Genomic DNA, 18,801 nt, shown 5'->3' with positions numbered 1-18,801 from the left:
AGAAAGGGAGTAAAACTGTTGAGCAGTGGTCATGCTCTGAGCAGGGAGTTGTTATGGAAAAACTCCCTGCTCTGAGGACTTACTCTTTCAATGCATGCCTTTGGATACTGTTTCACATTCATGGCTCATATTATTGTGGTGTGCAGCTGAGTAAATGAAGATTTAGTTGTGCTCATTTGTCATTGTGCTCCACTTACATGGGAAACAAAATGTGTGAAGGAAACCTTACAAATTTGAACAAATTACCAGTTTTCTCTCAGAATGTAAAGAGGGTGATCCCGACAAATTGGACATTGAGCCAACTCTTTTCTCATCTCCACACAAAAGCAAGGGAAATACATCCCTACCTAATACACTTAAAAGGAACGTGAGCATGGATAATGAAATGGAAAATTTGGAAGAGGAACCAACTTTAAATAATCATACTAAAACAAAACTTTCACTGTCGTTTGAATGGGGCAGTCACTGTGAGTCACAACATAAGTAATATTTCTCCAGATACAACAAATGATTCGCTGCGGTTGTACCTTGACATAAGTTCAAATGGAAGTAGTAGCAGTAGCTTTGGTATTGCCAGAGAATTTTCTGCATCAATTTCTTCATGTGATCAAAACCTTTTTTTTTTCACCAGGAGTGAGAAAAAACGAAGGAGACGCAATCAAGCATTGATCCACTGCCTATGTTCCCATCTGATTGCTGTGATGGTAGCTGTATCAAATCGCTTTCTTACGATGACCTAGAACAGTCTTTTCTAGAGTTTAGTGAAGTGAGGGAAACTTAGCTAAAGCAATTCACTCTGGACAAGATTTGGATTCATCAGGAAAGATCATGTCACACCTGAGACAAATCTTGTTCTATTCATGTAATTTGTGGGAAGATTGTATGTGAGAAAGCATTTTGTATGTTCTTTGGTATTAGTAGCAAGTTATTCAAAGATTGTCTGAAATAATTTCAAGTTGGCAAAAAAATGCAATTCATGGCAATAAAGGCAAGAAAAGGATGAGAACAAAAACTCCATTTGCACTAGCTTGGATGAGGTGTTTATTTGAACATATTGGAGATTACATGCCCCACAAAACAGAAGTGCACCTTCCAGTGTCATACACAAAGACTTCTCTCCATGCACGCATGAAGAAGGAAATGATAGAAATTGGCATTGGTGAACAAAGCATCATTTCCAAGGAATACTTTATGGAAATCTTTAGAAGAGTTCAAGATTCCTAATTATTTTATCTTGTGAATGTGCAGGATTTATGACAGTTATTGTTGCATACATTGCATGGGAAAAGGGGAATAAAATTTCAAATTCCTCATAGCTAGTAGCTTTAAATTGATTATCTAGCATGAAGACATTGATAAAGTATACTGAAACTTGTGAGGTCGAAAGTGCTGTTGTAAGACTGTTTTGCCAGAATTCAATTTCACACAAACAATAGCTGTGTACATTACAAATGATAACTTTCAAGTACTGTACATGGTCTGCTGATCAATCACAATTGGTGGGTTTTAGCCCGGGGTGTCAAAACCACAGGCATTGCATCCTTTTATCTTTGCTGACTATGGAGGCTTTAACTTCATACAATCCAGTGACATTTAATCTGTTTAGTTAACTACATGTGCAGTCCATTAAACATTTCTTCAGAAAAATGCATGTGTCTCTATTGTTACAGTAGCTTCAGCTTCAGCAAGCACAAAGCTGTACTGTACATACTGGAGAGAATACACCTCACAGCTAGTGTACCACTAAAGCTGCATTATCATTCCTTAAAAATATTAGAATTATTGTCAAAAATTTTGATTTGAAGAAGTTCTAAAGAACATGTTACATAAGTTTGATTGCAACCTCCACTCAAATCAGGAGTAAAAGTGCTTTCTGCTGAAATGTCAATGAACAACTCCCTTAGATAGTGACATTTTCAGAAAGTTCCCCCAAATATGCCGGAAATTAAAATATGCTTACCTTTGGTCAAACTTCTTTAATTGTTTTAATTTCCACCTTTGAGGACATTTACCTCAACTGTCTGGGAAAATGATTAGGGTCTTATTTCCAAACATCCCTATCAATTGGTCTAATAAAAAACATGAGAAGATGTTGTACAGCTTTACTTGTTCTTTTCTCAATAGCTACTCTCAACACCCTATACTCCTTTAATAAAATTCTCTAAAGTACCTAAAAGAATGCTTAACTTCAGTTATTATTAGTAAAAAATTTCAACATGCTCATTGCATTATTCTATGGGTATTCATAAAAACAACATGGTTCAAATTGACACAATAAAACTCTATCACTAATCACTACATTACTTTTTCTTGATTAGGTTAAGCAGTTCAATTTTACACCATTGTGTGAAGTAAAACTTATACTTTAAATGCTTAATTAAAGTATTTCAACATTATATTTTTCTAGACGACTGAGTTTACTGTGGGTGGTACTTGAAAGAGGTAGCGGAAAGAACGAGGAGTGGAAAGAAAAATGAAGAATGCCGACAATTGCAAGAAGTTCATCTTAATCATCTTAAGTGAGTCAAAATATTTTACTAATTTAGAGTTAAAAGTTGATGTCTGCTTTCCTTTTTGAATCCTTGCAGAAGTCAAAAGCAATAGAAAGACTATAGATCTATTCCTTCAAGTCCTCTATATGTGTGGGTGTGTCAGTGATGCTCCTAGTTAACACTTATCTCTTTCAAAAACTTGCTTGAACTACAAATTGGATATAGTAGCCCTAACTAAGATGATAAACCCTAAAGTTCAGAGAAAGGTCATTGGATCGGTCTCAATTTTTCGTAACAAGTAATTAAAATGGCAGAAAATGAGATAGGGGCCTTTTCTGGCCTTACTTTGAGTGTGCTCTATATTCACAAGCAAAGGCATGTTTGACTTTTTATTTCCATAGGATCCTTGCCCAGTAGTAGTTGTACGGGAAAAGTGCAAAAAAAAGTCAAGCGGGTGGTACGTTTTATGAACAGCGCCCTCAAACTTAAGAAATCTCACTTCTGGCCCTAATTGGGGGTCCATTTTGGGCCTGTGGGTATATTTATTTTTTTTTTTAAATACCATTTTTCAGGAGCGTATTGACCCTATTTTTAGAAACTCAAGTAAAAGAGTTGTGTATTTTGTGTTATCTACTCAAATTTATGACTCGAAAATTGCGAAAATCACCTCGTTCATACGTATGAAAATGCTTGCACAAGCCGATTTGAGTAATTCAAATGACAACAACTTCTTAGCATTAGCATACAGGTGCTTAACAATTAAGAGGGTGGTCCACTAGCATAAGGACTACAAATAAACTGCATTTCCAGGGTCATATGCTGAACGATGTCTGTGAACAGCACCCTCAAACATCACATTTTACAAATATTTTGGGCTATTTTGAGCATTTCAAGGTCAAATTTGGTCACAATTAAAAGTTTTATTTTTGGTTTTCAATACAAACTAGTAAGATATGTATAGTTATGATGCAAAGAATGTGCTAAAACATATTTTATATAAGTTATTAATGCTCTGGAGAGCAGCTTAAAGTGGCATATATGAGAGTTATATCAGCCCTACAGAAACATGCTTGCGAGGGCAAACAGTGGTAACATTATATCTTCATTCAAGGAGATCATGCTAACAACATTAAAAACTATTGAAATGTATTAAAAGGGTTCTGTCTAATACTCTTTGACTCCCACCCCCCACCCCCTAACACCCTCCCCATAGTGCACTATGCATATTTGTATACATGCATACAGTATGTGACTGGCTTTTACTGCAAAGAGACTGCATAAACATGCATTCAAGGTATACTGAATTATTGGTATGGTCCACAGTGTGCACTATATATGTGTGTACATGTTCAGTACAGTGTTATTTTACACTAAGTACTATTAAATACACACTGTTCAAAATAATGAACAGTATACACACTGTACATGTATTTACTGGTTAAACATTCCTTTTAAATTATTGAAAGTCTTTTAATTTATTGAATTAGCAAAAGAATTATACACTACATTGCAAATATTTAAAAAGACATTGAAATATGCACTATGCACTATATATGTGTGTACATGTTCAGTACAGTGTTATTCTATGCCTAAAACACAGGTAATCACCTACAGAAGGACAAAGGCCATTCAGCCTGACAGCTTCATCTGTGATATTAGTGCCTCATCTCTTGCTTCAATTTCTAGTGACACTCCAGCAGACAATGCCATCAGTCTGTATAACTCTGTCCTATCTTCCATCGTGGACAGTCATGCCCCAAAGAAGACCAGACGCGTTCCGGCGCGTTCACAGCCAGACTGGTATACGGCTCTGATAAGAGAGGCCAAGCAGCAGCGGAGGCAGTGTGAGCGGCTGTGGCGAAAGACCAGGCTTACTGTGCACAGAGATATGTTCATCGAAGCTAAGCGAAAAGTTAACATCATGATAGCAGAAGCAAAGTCAAGTCATTTCCACAACATCATCTCTGAAAATAGCGGTGACTCCAAGAAGCTCTTTTCTGTTGTTAGCAATCTCCTGGGTAGGAAGGCAACACCAACATTACCCCCCGACAAGGATTCTAAGGACCTTGTGCATGAGTTTAGCACATTTTTCATTGACAAGATCACCAGAATTAGAGCCAGTATAGTCAGTGAAGGGAAGTCAAAATCCTTCTCGTTGACAGTGCAGAAACCGCCATCTTGTGCACTAGATATGTGGGAGCCAGCTACAGAGGATGAACTGAAGCGGATCATAATGGCCTCCCCGTCTAAGAGCTGTGGCCTTGATCCGCTGCCTACAAATCTCCTTAAGCAGTGTGTGACACCTCTCTTGCCAGTTATCAGCACTATTGTGAACAACTCCCTCATAACTGGCGATGTACCATCCGCTTTCAAGCTCGCCCATGTGACGCCACTCATCAAGAAACCCTCGCTGGATCCTACCGTTCTCTCAAATTATAGGCCAGTGTCAAACCTTCCATTTGTTTCAAAGATTCTAGAAAAAGTTGTGTCATCCCGTCTTACATCCTATCTTGAACACAATGGTCTACAGGAGACTCATCAATCTGCATATAGGAAACACCACAGCACCGAGACTGCCCTCGTGCGCATTCAGAATGATGTGATGGTAGCTCTTGGAGGTCAGAAAGCGTGCCTGATGGTTCTGTTAGACCTTTCGGCCGCTTTTGATACGGTTGACCACCTCCAGCTTCTTACTACACTCAGTGACCTTGGTGTTAAAAGTACCGCCTTAAAGTGGATGACATCATACCTCAGTGATCGCCAACAGATTGTGTGCCTGGGAAAGGATTCTTCTGACCCTCAGACGTTAGAATGTGGCGTGCCCCAGGGTTCGGTCCTGGGGCCTGTGCTCTTCACGGTATACACGTCTTCACTGGGTCAGCTACTTCGCTCACAGGACATGGACTATCACTTCTATGCAGACGACTCGAGTCTCTATCTTATGTTCCATCCCAATGACATTACTATCACTGTGCACCGTCTAGAGAAGTGCATAACCTCAGTTCGGCAATGGATGTCACACAAATGCCTGAAAATGAATGACTCAAAGACTGAGGTGCTTCTAATATCATCAAAGCATCTGGCCAGAAAGATAGAGTGTCCAAGCCTCATTATTGGTGACCATCAGGTGGAGCCTAGTGATGTGGCAAAGAGCATCGGTGTCATAATGGACAAGCATGCCTCTATGGAAGACCATATAACATCTGTGTGTCGGTCTGCTCAGTACCATCTGTACAACATCGGAAGAATACGAAAATACCTCACCAGAGAAGCCACAGAGCAGTTAATCCATGCTTTCATAACATCTAAACTGGATTATTGCAATGCACTTTTATGTGGACTACCAGTTAAACAAATAAAACGACTGCAAAGGCTTCAAAACATAGCAGCAAGGATCGTTACACTAACAAAAACATCTAGTCATATTACCCCAATATTGCATGAACTTCATTGGCTGCCAGTATCACAGCGGATTAGATTCAAAGTCCTTCTTCTTGTGTTCAAGTGCCAGAACAACATGGCACCTCCATACCTGCAAGATCTGATCCGTCTTTATCAGCCAACAAGAGCCCTACGTTCTTCTGGTCATAGTCGTCTGGAGGTTCCGATCACCAAGACAAACAGCTATGGGAACAGAGCTTTTTGCGTGGCTGGGCCACGCCTCTGGAACGAGCTGCCAGCTGAACTTAGAACTGTTTCTAGTCTAACGACCTTTAAATCAAAGCTGAAAACCTTCCTTTTTAGACAGCATTTTTGCAATATTTAAACTGTGTATTTTAAATTCCTTTCATGTGCAATACTCAAACGTGCATGCTTTTTATTTTTTCATACTCATTTATATTGTATTTAATTCTGCATTTTTTACTACATATTTTGTGTCATATTTTTATATTTCTTTATTTGCTGTTCATAGCGTTTTAGAGCACTTTTGTGGATTTTACGCTTTACAAAATAAATTATTATTATTATTATTCTACACCAATTACTATTAAATAAACACTGTCCAAAAACATGTACAGTACACACTGCACATTTATGTACTGGTTAAACATTCCTTTTAAATTATTGAAAGTCTTTTAATTATTGAATTAGCAAAAGCATACACTAAATTGCAAATATTTAAAATGATATTGAAATATGCACAGTATTGAATGGAATGACCAGTACACAGTGTGTACTGTACATGATTGTGGACAGTGTGTATTTATTTAGTGCTTGGTGTAAAAATAACACTGTACTGAACATTTACAGACATATATAGTGCACACTGTATGTATGCACTGGTTCACATTCATATTCTAATCTGATATAGGGTTGGGTAGAGGATGTGGGTGGGAGGGGGGTGAGCTACATGCATACAGACAATTTGAAGCAGAAGATTACCTTACCAAATAATTCAGTATACCTTGAATGCATGTTTATGCAGTCTCTTTGCAGTATTAAAATTCAGTCACATATATGCATACGAATCTGCACAGTGCACTATGGGGAGGGTGTTGGGGGGGGGTGAGAGGGAGTCAAAGAGTACTAGACAGAACCCTTTTAATAAAAAAACATTTCAATAGTTTCTAATGTTGTTTTACGTGGTCTCCTTGAATGAAGATACAATGTTACCACTGTTTGCCCTCGCAAGCATGTTTCTGTAGGGCTGATGTAACTCTCATTTTCGCCACTTTAAGTTGGTTGCTAGGCGGGGTCGTAACCTAGCAACGAAAAAGTTTTCAATTTTTTTTTTGCCCAATTTCATCCTTTGAGACATATGGCAAGACACCATATCAGTTCCAGGCGATTCTAAGAGGGTCGACGTGGAATCGACCCAAAAATCTGTTGATTTGGCATGGATTGACCCATATATCATTTACATTATTTCTCAAATGATATTGGATCAAAACTCAAATCAATATTTCTTATCTGATATCGTAAACCCTGTATCAGTTAAGAGTTTATTTTGTATCATAATATGTTCTATTTTTACTAGGTCAAAAAGAGAGCAGTAACATCTTGCCCGCACTAAGGCGTGCCAGGTTTCTTTGGAACTGAATACCCTTATAGTCGATGGAATGGACCAATCAAAGACTGATCTGTCACATTTTGTCCAGAGTGATAAGGATGTAAAACATCCACATCCACATAACAGGTCAGTATTATCATGGAGGTCTGTTTTACCTCCGTGGTATTATGAAGTGACCTAAGAGTGCACAAGACGGAAAGTGTTTATGTCATTATAAGTGTAAACATCACGTTTTCTGGTTTCCGAGAAATTGTAATCCTACAGTATGAAATTGTGATGTCATGTTGGTGTATAGTACAGTATGTATGTGCGTGAGCAGTATGTGTGTGTGGGTGTTTATACAGGGTGTTTGTTTGTATGATGCCTTGTTTTACAACACAATGTCTCAAGAGGGGAAGCTTGATTATCTTCATAAATAGTATAAGGATGGACACCTAAGGTTACAAGAAGTCTAGTGTTCCTTTTGTTTTGGTTGAGGTCAAATCAATTCTGTTCTTTATTTTGTTGTTCTGATCAAGATAATGGCCTTAGTATCCATCAAATATTATGTGACTGTTTGTTTAGCTCATACCAGCATGCTGGTGTGAGCTATTGTTACAGTGCGGCGTCTATCACTCTATCACTCTATCATTCTATCACTCTATCACTCTATCCGTCAACAATTGGTAAAACAGCTCCCACTCGCACAGTGTTTGATGGAATTTCATGAAACTTGGACACAAGGACCATTGGGTATAGGGCCATCAGAGATGGTCCGAAATTTGGGGTCAAAGGTCACCTGTAGGCTGTAATGGGCCATTTTGTGGAAATACGCCAAATGCTTCTTCTCCTACAGATTCTATGGTACAATGTTGAGGATTTGTCACGATAGTACTATGGAAGTTTTACCTTCAGGGTGTTCATGAATTTGAGATTAAAGATCAATTATATTTTCAAATTGCTCCTGTTCGTACAGTGTATGGCCAGTAATAATGAAACTTGGTCACAACGTTCCTCAGGATGAGAGTTACGAGGGGTGTTCGGAAAAGTGAGGTCAAATGTCATTTAGTGGGTCATCGGGGGTCATTCTTTGTAATATTTTCAAATATCTCAATCTCCTCAAGATTTTGATGGATCATATTCAAAGTTGAACTGATGATTGTTGGATTGTGTATGAATAAGGTGATGCCTAATAATTTTTGGTCAAAAGTTAATTAATTACAATTAATCCCCATTGTTTAAAAAAATCTGAGCCTTCACCTTTTGCCAAAGCTCCTTTAATTTGTCTCCCAGTTTCTGCAGTGTTTGTTTACATTTGTGGTTAAGCTCTGCAGAAGCTGTTAGTGGAATTAAAACATGACTGGGAGTTGTTGTTAACTGTTGAACTATATGCATGAGAGCCCTATAGCCAATCAGCACTTGCCGATTCTTAGAAGTCTTTGAGCCTGAGGTACAGTATGTAGGCAGTCAGCCAAAATTTTGGCAAGGAGTGCTTCAGATCTGCTCAGGTAGAGGGGAGAAAGTTTAATAGGGTAGGTCAGTGGTATTGTTCGAGAGAGTGGGTAAAATAGGATTTAAAGGGGGAAAATAGGAATTATAGCCAGTGGTGTGGCCAGGATTCTGCTAACGGAGGGGGAGGGTGGGGGTTATCCCTCATGGGCCCAAAATTGGTGGAATCTGAAAAATGGCCTGAAATTTGGTGGGCCATAAAGTTTTGTGGGCCCTACATTTTTAAGCTCGAAAAGGTATGAGCTTCTGCACCATTGGTGCTCTAGTTTTTGTTTGTTAAAGCACATAGTAGGTTAATTATCAAACTTTATTTAATAGCAGAAAACAAGTAAAGACAACCTCTTTATCATACATGTCAATGAATTAGTATATATTCATTCTTCTCTTTCTTTTCAGGTGTCCTAATTCACACTAAAGGTCCATGTGACAAGTTTGCATATATGTTATGACTGATCTGAAGCAAATCCAACATGATTCAAATATGACCATTACATGCAATTTGTGGACACTAGTGAAGCACAAGGATACTCTTGGGAAGGATCTGTTTTTGGAAATGGATAATTGTTACAGGGAGAATAGGAACCGCTATCTTCTGTCCTTCTGCCCTTCTGCCCTTCTGCTCCTTGCTTTTAGAGTTGAAGATCTTCAGAGTGGTGATGTATATAAATGTTATAACTTTGCTAAAGAAGTTATTGAAGTATCTGACTATATTCAAGTTGGGAATATAGCAGCCGTAAACCTCATTGATTCAAGCACACGACCATACTTTGGAGAAGTCACTAAAATTTAAAAGGATGAGGTTATTTTACATTGGATGAAGGGATCCTGGACTGGAGACTGGAAACTGCTAGACTGTGGCCAAGGAAGAAATAAGCAGCCATACACACCATCAGTTTCTTACCATTCCTTAATGTTCTGGGACTTTAATTTAACCTATAAAAATCGCCTTCCAAAGAGGGAAGTCTGTGACTTGAAAGAAAGATATGCAGCTATAGATAAAGAATTTGAGCTGAATAACTAGGAAACCTTATGTTTTACACATACAGTACTATTGATTGGGTAGTGTGTACTCTTATTTTCTTGCAACAACTTGTGTAAAAGAAGATATGTAGTTTTGAGAAACACACACAATTTTCTTGGTGTATTGCTTACACTTAACTGGTTGGGGCGTACTGATACGCCCCAGAGATATATACAATTTATCATAGGGGTGTATTTCTACTCTAAACTGGTTGGGGCGTACTGGTACACCCCAAAGATATATATAATTAATCATAGTAGTGTATTGCTACACTTAACTGGATGGGGCGTACTGGTACGCCCCAAAGATATATACAATTAATCATAGTGGTGTATTGCTACACTTAACTGGTTGGGGCGTACTGGTACGCCCAAAGATATGTACAATTTATCATAGAGGTATATTTCTACACTTAACTGGTTGGGGCGTACTGGTACGCCCCAAAGATATATATATATAATTAATCATAGTGGTGTATTGCTACACTTAACTGGTTGGGGCGTACTGGTACGCCCCAAAGATATATACAATTTATCATAGTGGTCTACTGCTACACTTAACTGGTTGGGGCGTATTGGTACGTCCCAAAGATAGAACTTATTACAAGTAGAGGTGTATTGCTACACTTAACTGGTTGGGGTGTATTGGAACGCCCCAAAGATACAAAAAAAATTGTACAATATATCCATTTTGCCCCAAAATGACTATTTATCAAAAAATACTTGTATTTTATGTTCGCTTTGGGAAAATCATACCAAAAATAATCATATATTAAATTTTTGCTATATTTTGTCAAATTGATTGATAAAAATCTTTGCTTTTGTTAGTAAGTGATGGTTTATTCAAAATTCAGTGAATGTTATGGCTAAATTGCTTAATTTGTTAGTATCTGTAACAGCAAACTCTTTTAAGACATCTAATCCACCAGAATAGAGATAAAATGTTTATGTCTGCTCGTTTTACTATGAATTAACAAGGTAACACTGTTGTGTAAAACTATTCCATGTAAATGGCTATGTATCCTGCATTTCTGAATAAATGTATATTTACAGAATTTTACAAATAAGAAATGTTACATGCAAATAAATGAGAAAATACGCATCATATTTCAAATGTCATATTTTTCATGTACTTATACAATGCAAAAACTAGGCCTTGGTTAACAGACCACATTTCAACGTAAAAGGGTTGAATTCACTCGTACATCTTTCATTTTTCAGCTTTTACTTGGAGAAAAAGTGAAAAGTCATATTTCCTTAATTATCCAAATGTTTCCTTGTCTCTTTAAAGTAAATTTCATGATAATTTAAAGAAAAAGACTGCTTAAAAGTTCACTTACAATTTGAAAAGACAAGAGTGATCTTGTGCAATTTTGGCTAGATAAACGTATCACAAACAACTTAACACCATGTTCCATTTATTTCACAGAATTAAGGAGTAAATTCGGCGGCAAATTAAATAATAACATTCCAATCAAAACAGTTCTAATGAAGAGCCTTATTTATTATCGCACACAGAATAATTAGGTCTATTGTAACACTTTCCTCCTAAGGGTAGCGCGGGCCAGCAGGTTCAGGATTATTGGCCTACATGTAGTATTTTTAATTTGCTAGAGAACGATGACATACACAAATTAAATCAAGAGAATTCTACAGTTTAAACAGGATACATTGAATACGAAACGACTTCTTACAGTAAGGTTGAATGCGTAGCACTAGATGCGTTTTACAAACTTGAGGCTACGTGACCTTGGAGCCTACCAGTAAGTTGGTTCTTCCAACGGCAATCAGAGTAGACTGTCCTGTCCCACCCAAATAAAACATTTGATATCAATGCCTTAACAATACATGTAAACAGCACATTTATACAAATGGTGTACTATACCTTAACTTAAGACATATTACCCAACTACTACAGTGCATTCCCACCCTCCCAAGAAAATCACACTCCGTATAGAGATGAATGAGATCACATAATTAAAACTTGTGTTACATCATTACATTACAACCCCAGGATAAGCCTGAGCCACATTCAGATCCATATGAGCAGCCCCAAAAGCCATAATCTGGTAAGAATTAAAACCACCAAGCGATGCTTCTTTCGGATTCATTGTCGAGACCTTACAAAGGTCTGCTGTATAGACCCCAACTATAGCACGCTGGCATTGAAAAGTTCCTTGCGATTACGTTATCGACTTGCTTTGGTCCTAACGGAAATCTTTTCACCGATAAGTCTGCAACGCCTGCCACATATTTTTTTTCTTGTATGATGATCTTAGTGAAAACGGTATGATTAACTACACTGTAGACATGAACATATTTCCACACAGTGTTTACACAATTAGCCTAATGGTGATAAGAAGCTATGCAGGTTAATAATTGTAAAACCTGTGGTCGATTTACGACCATGGCCGGTCGATTACGTAATCACAAAACCTTCCTAGCTATAGCTTGCTATTATTAAAACCAATAAAGCAGATATATAATGCCAAGGGAGATAGTCCCGTATAACTCCAAATGGGATATAAACTACCCACACCACACTGTACCACACACAGACCGTACACATATAACTCACTCCACAGTAACTGTGTTACAGTATTATTGTAAAACAGAAAGCAAATGCTTCAGAATATCATCTCCTTAATTGTTGACGTTTCTGATACAGATCATACAACATTGCTTGAACAGGAAACGCTGAATATTTTCCAGTGTTGTAATACGAACCAGGAAGTAATGAAGACATGTTCTAGCACGCCACACTCACTACACTGTGTGTAGATTGATCACATTTTATATTATCGTAACAGCAATAGGCAAGACAAACCAACACGCCATGTTGAATTGTAAACGATTAGAGTCTAGAAAGGAAAGGAAATCAAATTGGAGCATATGAATTATTAAAAACGGTAAGACACACATTGTCTAGGCAGTTTTTATCAAACAATTCGCAGTATAAGATTACAGACATTGATGATTTAGATGATGTTAAATTCTATCCTTTAACGTTGTACGTAGGGTTAATTCGTTTTGTACATTACAATATTAGCTGCTTGGTTTAAAATTGACTATAGTGATGTCAAAAGGCTGTGACATTGTAGCAAGTTACATGCAGTGAAAGAACACGTGAAATAATTAAATATTGTTTTAACATTGATATCGTCATTAGAGCTAATGATATGAAACTATAAAGTATCGTAATGTTACTGTATTGTAATATGAATAACCTCATCAATTTGTTTAACTGAAACTGCACGTTTACAACGTTTACTGTATTAGTTATACACGAAAAGTGTTGCATTAAGCCCTTTATGCGTTTAATATATTGCACTACATATAAAATCTGTGACCATGACACATTGTACTGTAATTATAGAAGTAATACTGGTTTAATTAAAAGTTAAACTTTAATGCAGTATACATATATGAGTGTTACTTGTTAGACACACGTTTAGTACAAATCTTAGTGCTGTAGAGGAGTACGTTGATACGATAACCAACGATTTTGAGTATAAGGTTCCGAGTAACAAGTACTCCAGTCGGTGTGTGATCTGTTTTGGGTTAATTGCCGAAGGCAGGCAATTAGCCTATGCAGTCAAGTTGGCGTGTGTGCGTGTTATCCGTGTATGTGACGCCATTAGTTTAGTTTAGTTTAGTTTAGTAGAAAAAAAGGATCAGGAGGGAGAACAACAGAGTTGTTGACAATTAATAATTCATAATCATGGACGTTAAATATGAATGTGAGAGACTGACTTCGGTCAGCTTGCGGCTTTGATAAGCCAATTAGGCTTCTTCGCGAGTTCCTGCTTGCAGGAGGATCTTATATACATACATACATACATACATACATACATACATACATACATACATACATACATACATACATACATACATACATACATACATACATACTTACATACTTACATACACTCAAGTCCCCATCAAGGACCCTATAGGAGAAAAACAAATTGAAGACACAAACACTCAGACCTGATTGGAATACTTAAAGTGCTTGTCCAAATCATTCTTAAGCCCATTGACACTACTTGCAAATACATCTTTCCCAGGCAAACCGTTCCACTAATTCACAACCCTATTAGGAAAAAAAAGTTATGCCGAATATTATTCCTGCTTTGTGACTTTTGGAGTTTAAGACAATGACCTCTGGTACAACTACTATTAGCAAACATGAACATGTCGGTAAAGGATAAATTGTCAAAACAATTACAATCTTGAAAACCTGAATCAAGTCACCACGTAACCTCCTAAGCTACAGTGTGTTGATATTCAACAGTTGTAACCGCATATAATAAGGAACACTCTTTAAAGAACTAATCATCCCAGTAGCCCTCCTCTGGACCTTTTCAAGTACTTCCTTATCCTTAGCAAAACGTGGGTTCCAAGCTTACACAGCATACTCCAGATGAGGCCTAATCAACTGCTTATAAAGCCTAACTACTACGTACTCTTTCAAAACACTGAAGTTCCTCTTGATCATACATACTACTACCAATGTGCATTAACTTGCATTTATCAATATTAAAAAGCATTGACCATCCCTGAGACCAGGAAAAAACATAATCCAAATTCGTTTGAAACTTCTCAGAATCGCTTTTGGAAGAGACCTCAGAATACAATTTGGTGTCATCAGCAAACTTCTTAGCTGTACACAAAATATCTCCGTCTATGTCATTTATATCGGCAACAAACAACAAGGGACCCACAACAGAACGTCCTGCCAAGAATAAGCACAGCCTTTAAATACCACCCTCTGTTTCCTACTACCAAGCCAATTCTCGATCCAAGACAGTAAATTCCCATTAACACCCGTTCTCTTTAGCCTAAGTAAAAGACGCTGGTGGGGAACTTTATCAAAGGCCTTCTGGAAATCCAGGAACACAACATCTATAGACATCTGCCTTTTTAGTGAGCTTGTTACATCTTCCATAAACTCAAGGATATTAGTGAGACAATACCTTTCTTGAAGCCATGTTGAGACTCTCTGATCAAAGACTGACTGCTGAAGTGAATGACTATAGACTTTTTAACAATAGACTCCATGACCTTACAAACAACACTATTGAGACTAACGGGCCTATAATTACAGGGCGTATATTTATCACCCTTCCTGAAAATTGCGTAATATTAGCACATTTCTAGTCCTTAGGAACATAAACTTCATTCATAAATGTACTAAAAACCAATGAGAGTGGAAAGAAATGTTGTGCAAAAGTCTTCAACACATACGGATGGAGTGCATCACGTCCTGAAGTTTTAAAAACATTTAGACAAAGCAGCTCCTTTATGACAACCTCATCCGAAAATAAGACCGTATCCAGCTTAGGACTATCACTTCCCCCCTGAAAATCTGGAATACTACTCATATGTTCCCATGTAAAAACCGACATAAAATAGTTGTTCAAAGATCTTACAGATCAGTTACTATATTATCAGCCTGTGGTGCCCTAAGAGAAACAATTGCATCTTTAACTTTCTGTTGTGACCTGACATAAGACAATAAGGCCTTTGAGTTATTTTTAATATATTTAGGGCAATGTTATTTTCGAAATTCAATTTTGCATCAGAGAATAAGCTTTCTACTTTCAGCTGATCAATTTTAAACTTGCCCAAAAGATGTATTCCTCCTAAAAAAACTTCCACATTTTACGTTTTTGCCTAATTACACATCTAAAAAAAAACTTTCTTATTCATCCAGTGAGGCATACTGCTTTAACGACGACGATTCTTCCACGGAACATGATTTTCTATAATGACCTTTAATTTATCAGCTAAACAAATCAAAGACTGAGTAGCACTCATATCTCTTAACAAATTAATCCAATCTGTACCCTTTAGTAAATTTTCAATTGCTAATGTATCTGATCTCGAAAAAATCAGGGATTTTTTCCTTGCTAACAGAATTTACGACTTTGCAAACAACATCAAAAGCAAGTATATCATGGTCGCTTGTTCCTAGTTTTCTTAGACCCGTCAAATCAACAACATTGCTTGGATCGGAACTCAAAACAAGATCCAGGATATTATCCCCCTTGTAGAGAGAGTAACATGTTGATGTAAAAAAACAATCTTGCATAACATCTAGAAAATTACTACCCTTCCTACCATTGGAACCATCTATGCAATTTATGTCAGGAAAATTAAAGTCGCCTTTAATAACAACATTACCTTTAGCAGCCTTTCTAATTGAATCCAAAAGCAAGACATCATTATCATCGCTGCTGTTAGGAGAACGGTAAACAACACCAATATTTTTTAACATCACTGGACCTCTTGGATTTGTCTGCGGACAACTCGCACCAGACCTAATTTACAAAAGAACATTGTAACTAAGATTCCTCAACACTTACAATATCATCCCTAAGATACAGTAAAACTCCCCTACCAATCCCATTATGAGTATCCTTTCTGTCCTGACGATACACAACATACCCCGGGTGAGAAACGCCAGCACTATCAATGTCCTCTCTTAAACACACCAGGTTTCAGATCATCAAGAAGCATAGTAACTTCAGCAATTTTTTTACGAATACTTCTAGAATTGATAAAGACAATCTTCAGCTTATCCCTGAAACTATGTACCTTAGTCTGCCTCCTGATAATGTTAGAACCATGACTATCTCTTTCCTTGCTTTTAAAACGCCTATAATTGCCTCAAATAGAAACGTAATCCTTATCCAAAAGTATGCCTGTCCTCATCGGCCCCTCCAATTTAGTTTAAACATAGCTGTTCAACAGAGTAATTCACCATCCTACCAAACAACGAGGCCCCAGTATTAACTAAGTGCAACCCATCCCTGGCGAACAAATCCCTTCTACCCTGGAAACAAGACCACATGTCAATAAATGTGAAGCCGGAGTCAGAACACAGACTATGCAATAAACCATTAAAGTTGCAATCATATCTGACTGAACCTTGTTGTTAAATCTTGGCTATAAACTACAGATGACAACTTTAGCACGAGCTGATGCTATTCGACACATCAAATCGTAATACCTTGACTGAATTATGTTGAGTGACTCCTTCAGCACAATATTGGTGCCTACCTGAACCACAACCACCTCCTCAGTTGACACAATTTTGTTTACCCTTTTACCGACACGAGACGATATCTTAAGATAGGTACTCACAGCGTATCTCATATTTGGCACCTGGCAAATACACCCTGACCTTTTTTGCTTTATCCGCCCTGCAGAACTCTCGGTCTACATACCGTACTAGTGAATCCCAACACAATACCATTCTTCCTTTTTACTTCTCTCGTTCCCCATTGACCGCTGTTTTCATCCACACTACCATCGGCAATCACATCACAATCACCACAACATCACGCAACTACTCAGCAGGTAACACTTCGAATCCATTACAAGTTGGAACATCCTCGCAAAAATCCCTTTCTACAGCTGTACTTCTTACAGTCCTACTATTCCCGACTTCAGTCCATTCACAATTACAGCTTTCAATAGCTTCTATAATTCCTTAAAGTCCACACACTTTTCGCTACAAACAAAATATATTTACTAGACGCTGAATTAATATCACAATCCAAGCCAGAAACCTCAAACTCGATCAACATATAACACCGTTTACAGCAGACTACACGATCAGGCACAGCCAAAAGAATACATTAAGGCACAGAAAACCCGCGACACAGCAAATCGACCACTCACGATAAACAGCTTAGGCTCAACAGAGACTATACACCGAACGATAGGAACCACTGACGCTACAGACCTAAATCCACAGACAGCACTGAAACAAAATATAAAAAAAACGCTCAGATTGAACACAAAAACATGCAGAATGACAGGAACAGACAATAAATAACTCCATATAAACAACACAACGAATCACAAGGTGTTTTGATGAAAAAAACGATCCCAGAAATAAACGAGTTTAAAGGGCTCCGAAAAGTACGTGTGTACGCTTGAACGACCAGTACAACCACCCACCATTGCTTGTAAAGACGATATCTTAAGATAGGTACTCACAGCGTATCTCATATTTGGCATGTGGCTTGATCTGATTTAGTGAACGAAACCTATTGTTTTTGGTGGATGTCAATTGTCATATGCGGTTAGCGGAGGTCAAAACATGAACATCTCAGTCCATCATCTTCAGAAGTATTATGGAGTAGGTCAAAGGTCATTTAGGTTAGCAGAAGTCAAATCCTGAAGAAAAAAGCTTAAAAGTAAACACAGTAGATATCGTGTATAGCATGTGGTTCCGTTAATTGAATGAAAGGTCCCTATTGTTTTTCAACGAGGTCAGAGGTCACTAAGGGTCAGCAAAGTGGAAAGCATGCAAATTTAAAAAAAAAAATGTCTAGAACCTGAGCTTCCACATACTTCATATTAGTTTGGTAGATTAGGAAATATTGTATAGCATTTAAAATTAGTTTTAGAGTAGGTCAAAGGTCCTTTAATGTCATAAGAGGTTAAATATATACAACCTTGTAAAAAATTAAACTCCAGGTAGGGAACAACAGCAGATCACATATGTGGCTTGTGGGATCCTCATAATAATTGCAAGGTCTCTACAGGTTTTGGTTGAAAACACATAATGTCTTAAGATTCTACAGGTACACTACATTGCTATTGGACTTTTTGCCCAGTTTCAAGTTAAGTCCAGTTAATAGTGTCTTTACAATTGATAACACAGGGTAATTCACTCTGACAGAATACTTGAGCACACTTGATCTTACACACATCAAGACCTGACCTCAAACTTCCCACGGTCATCGTACGACAGGCTGTTATTGTCAAAACAAA

At 37.6% G+C, this 18,801-nt stretch overlaps 1 protein-coding gene across 5 annotated transcripts in view; it reads left to right on the top strand.

Moving 5' to 3' along the window:
• LOC139983700 (uncharacterized) overlaps positions 1 to 18,801 on the top strand; it is a 91,120-nt gene that overhangs the window by 16,720 nt on the left and 55,599 nt on the right. For 4 of the 5 annotated variants that reach the window (XM_071997434.1, XM_071997436.1, XM_071997437.1 and 1 more), the window contains exon 1: positions 12,765 to 12,920. The exons of the other annotated variant lie outside the window; for it this stretch is intronic. The gene's annotated coding sequence lies outside the window, so the exon portion shown is untranslated. Of the gene's footprint in view, positions 1 to 12,764; positions 12,921 to 18,801 lie in introns of those variants that run through there. 5 annotated transcript variants of the gene reach the window in all.

The sequence above is a fragment of the Apostichopus japonicus genome, chromosome 16 (assembly GCF_037975245.1).
Source record: "Apostichopus japonicus isolate 1M-3 chromosome 16, ASM3797524v1, whole genome shotgun sequence".
In the NCBI taxonomy this organism is placed as follows: Eukaryota; Metazoa; Echinodermata; class Holothuroidea; order Aspidochirotida; family Stichopodidae; genus Apostichopus; species Apostichopus japonicus.
This window is presented reverse-complemented; position numbering and strand designations above follow the sequence as displayed.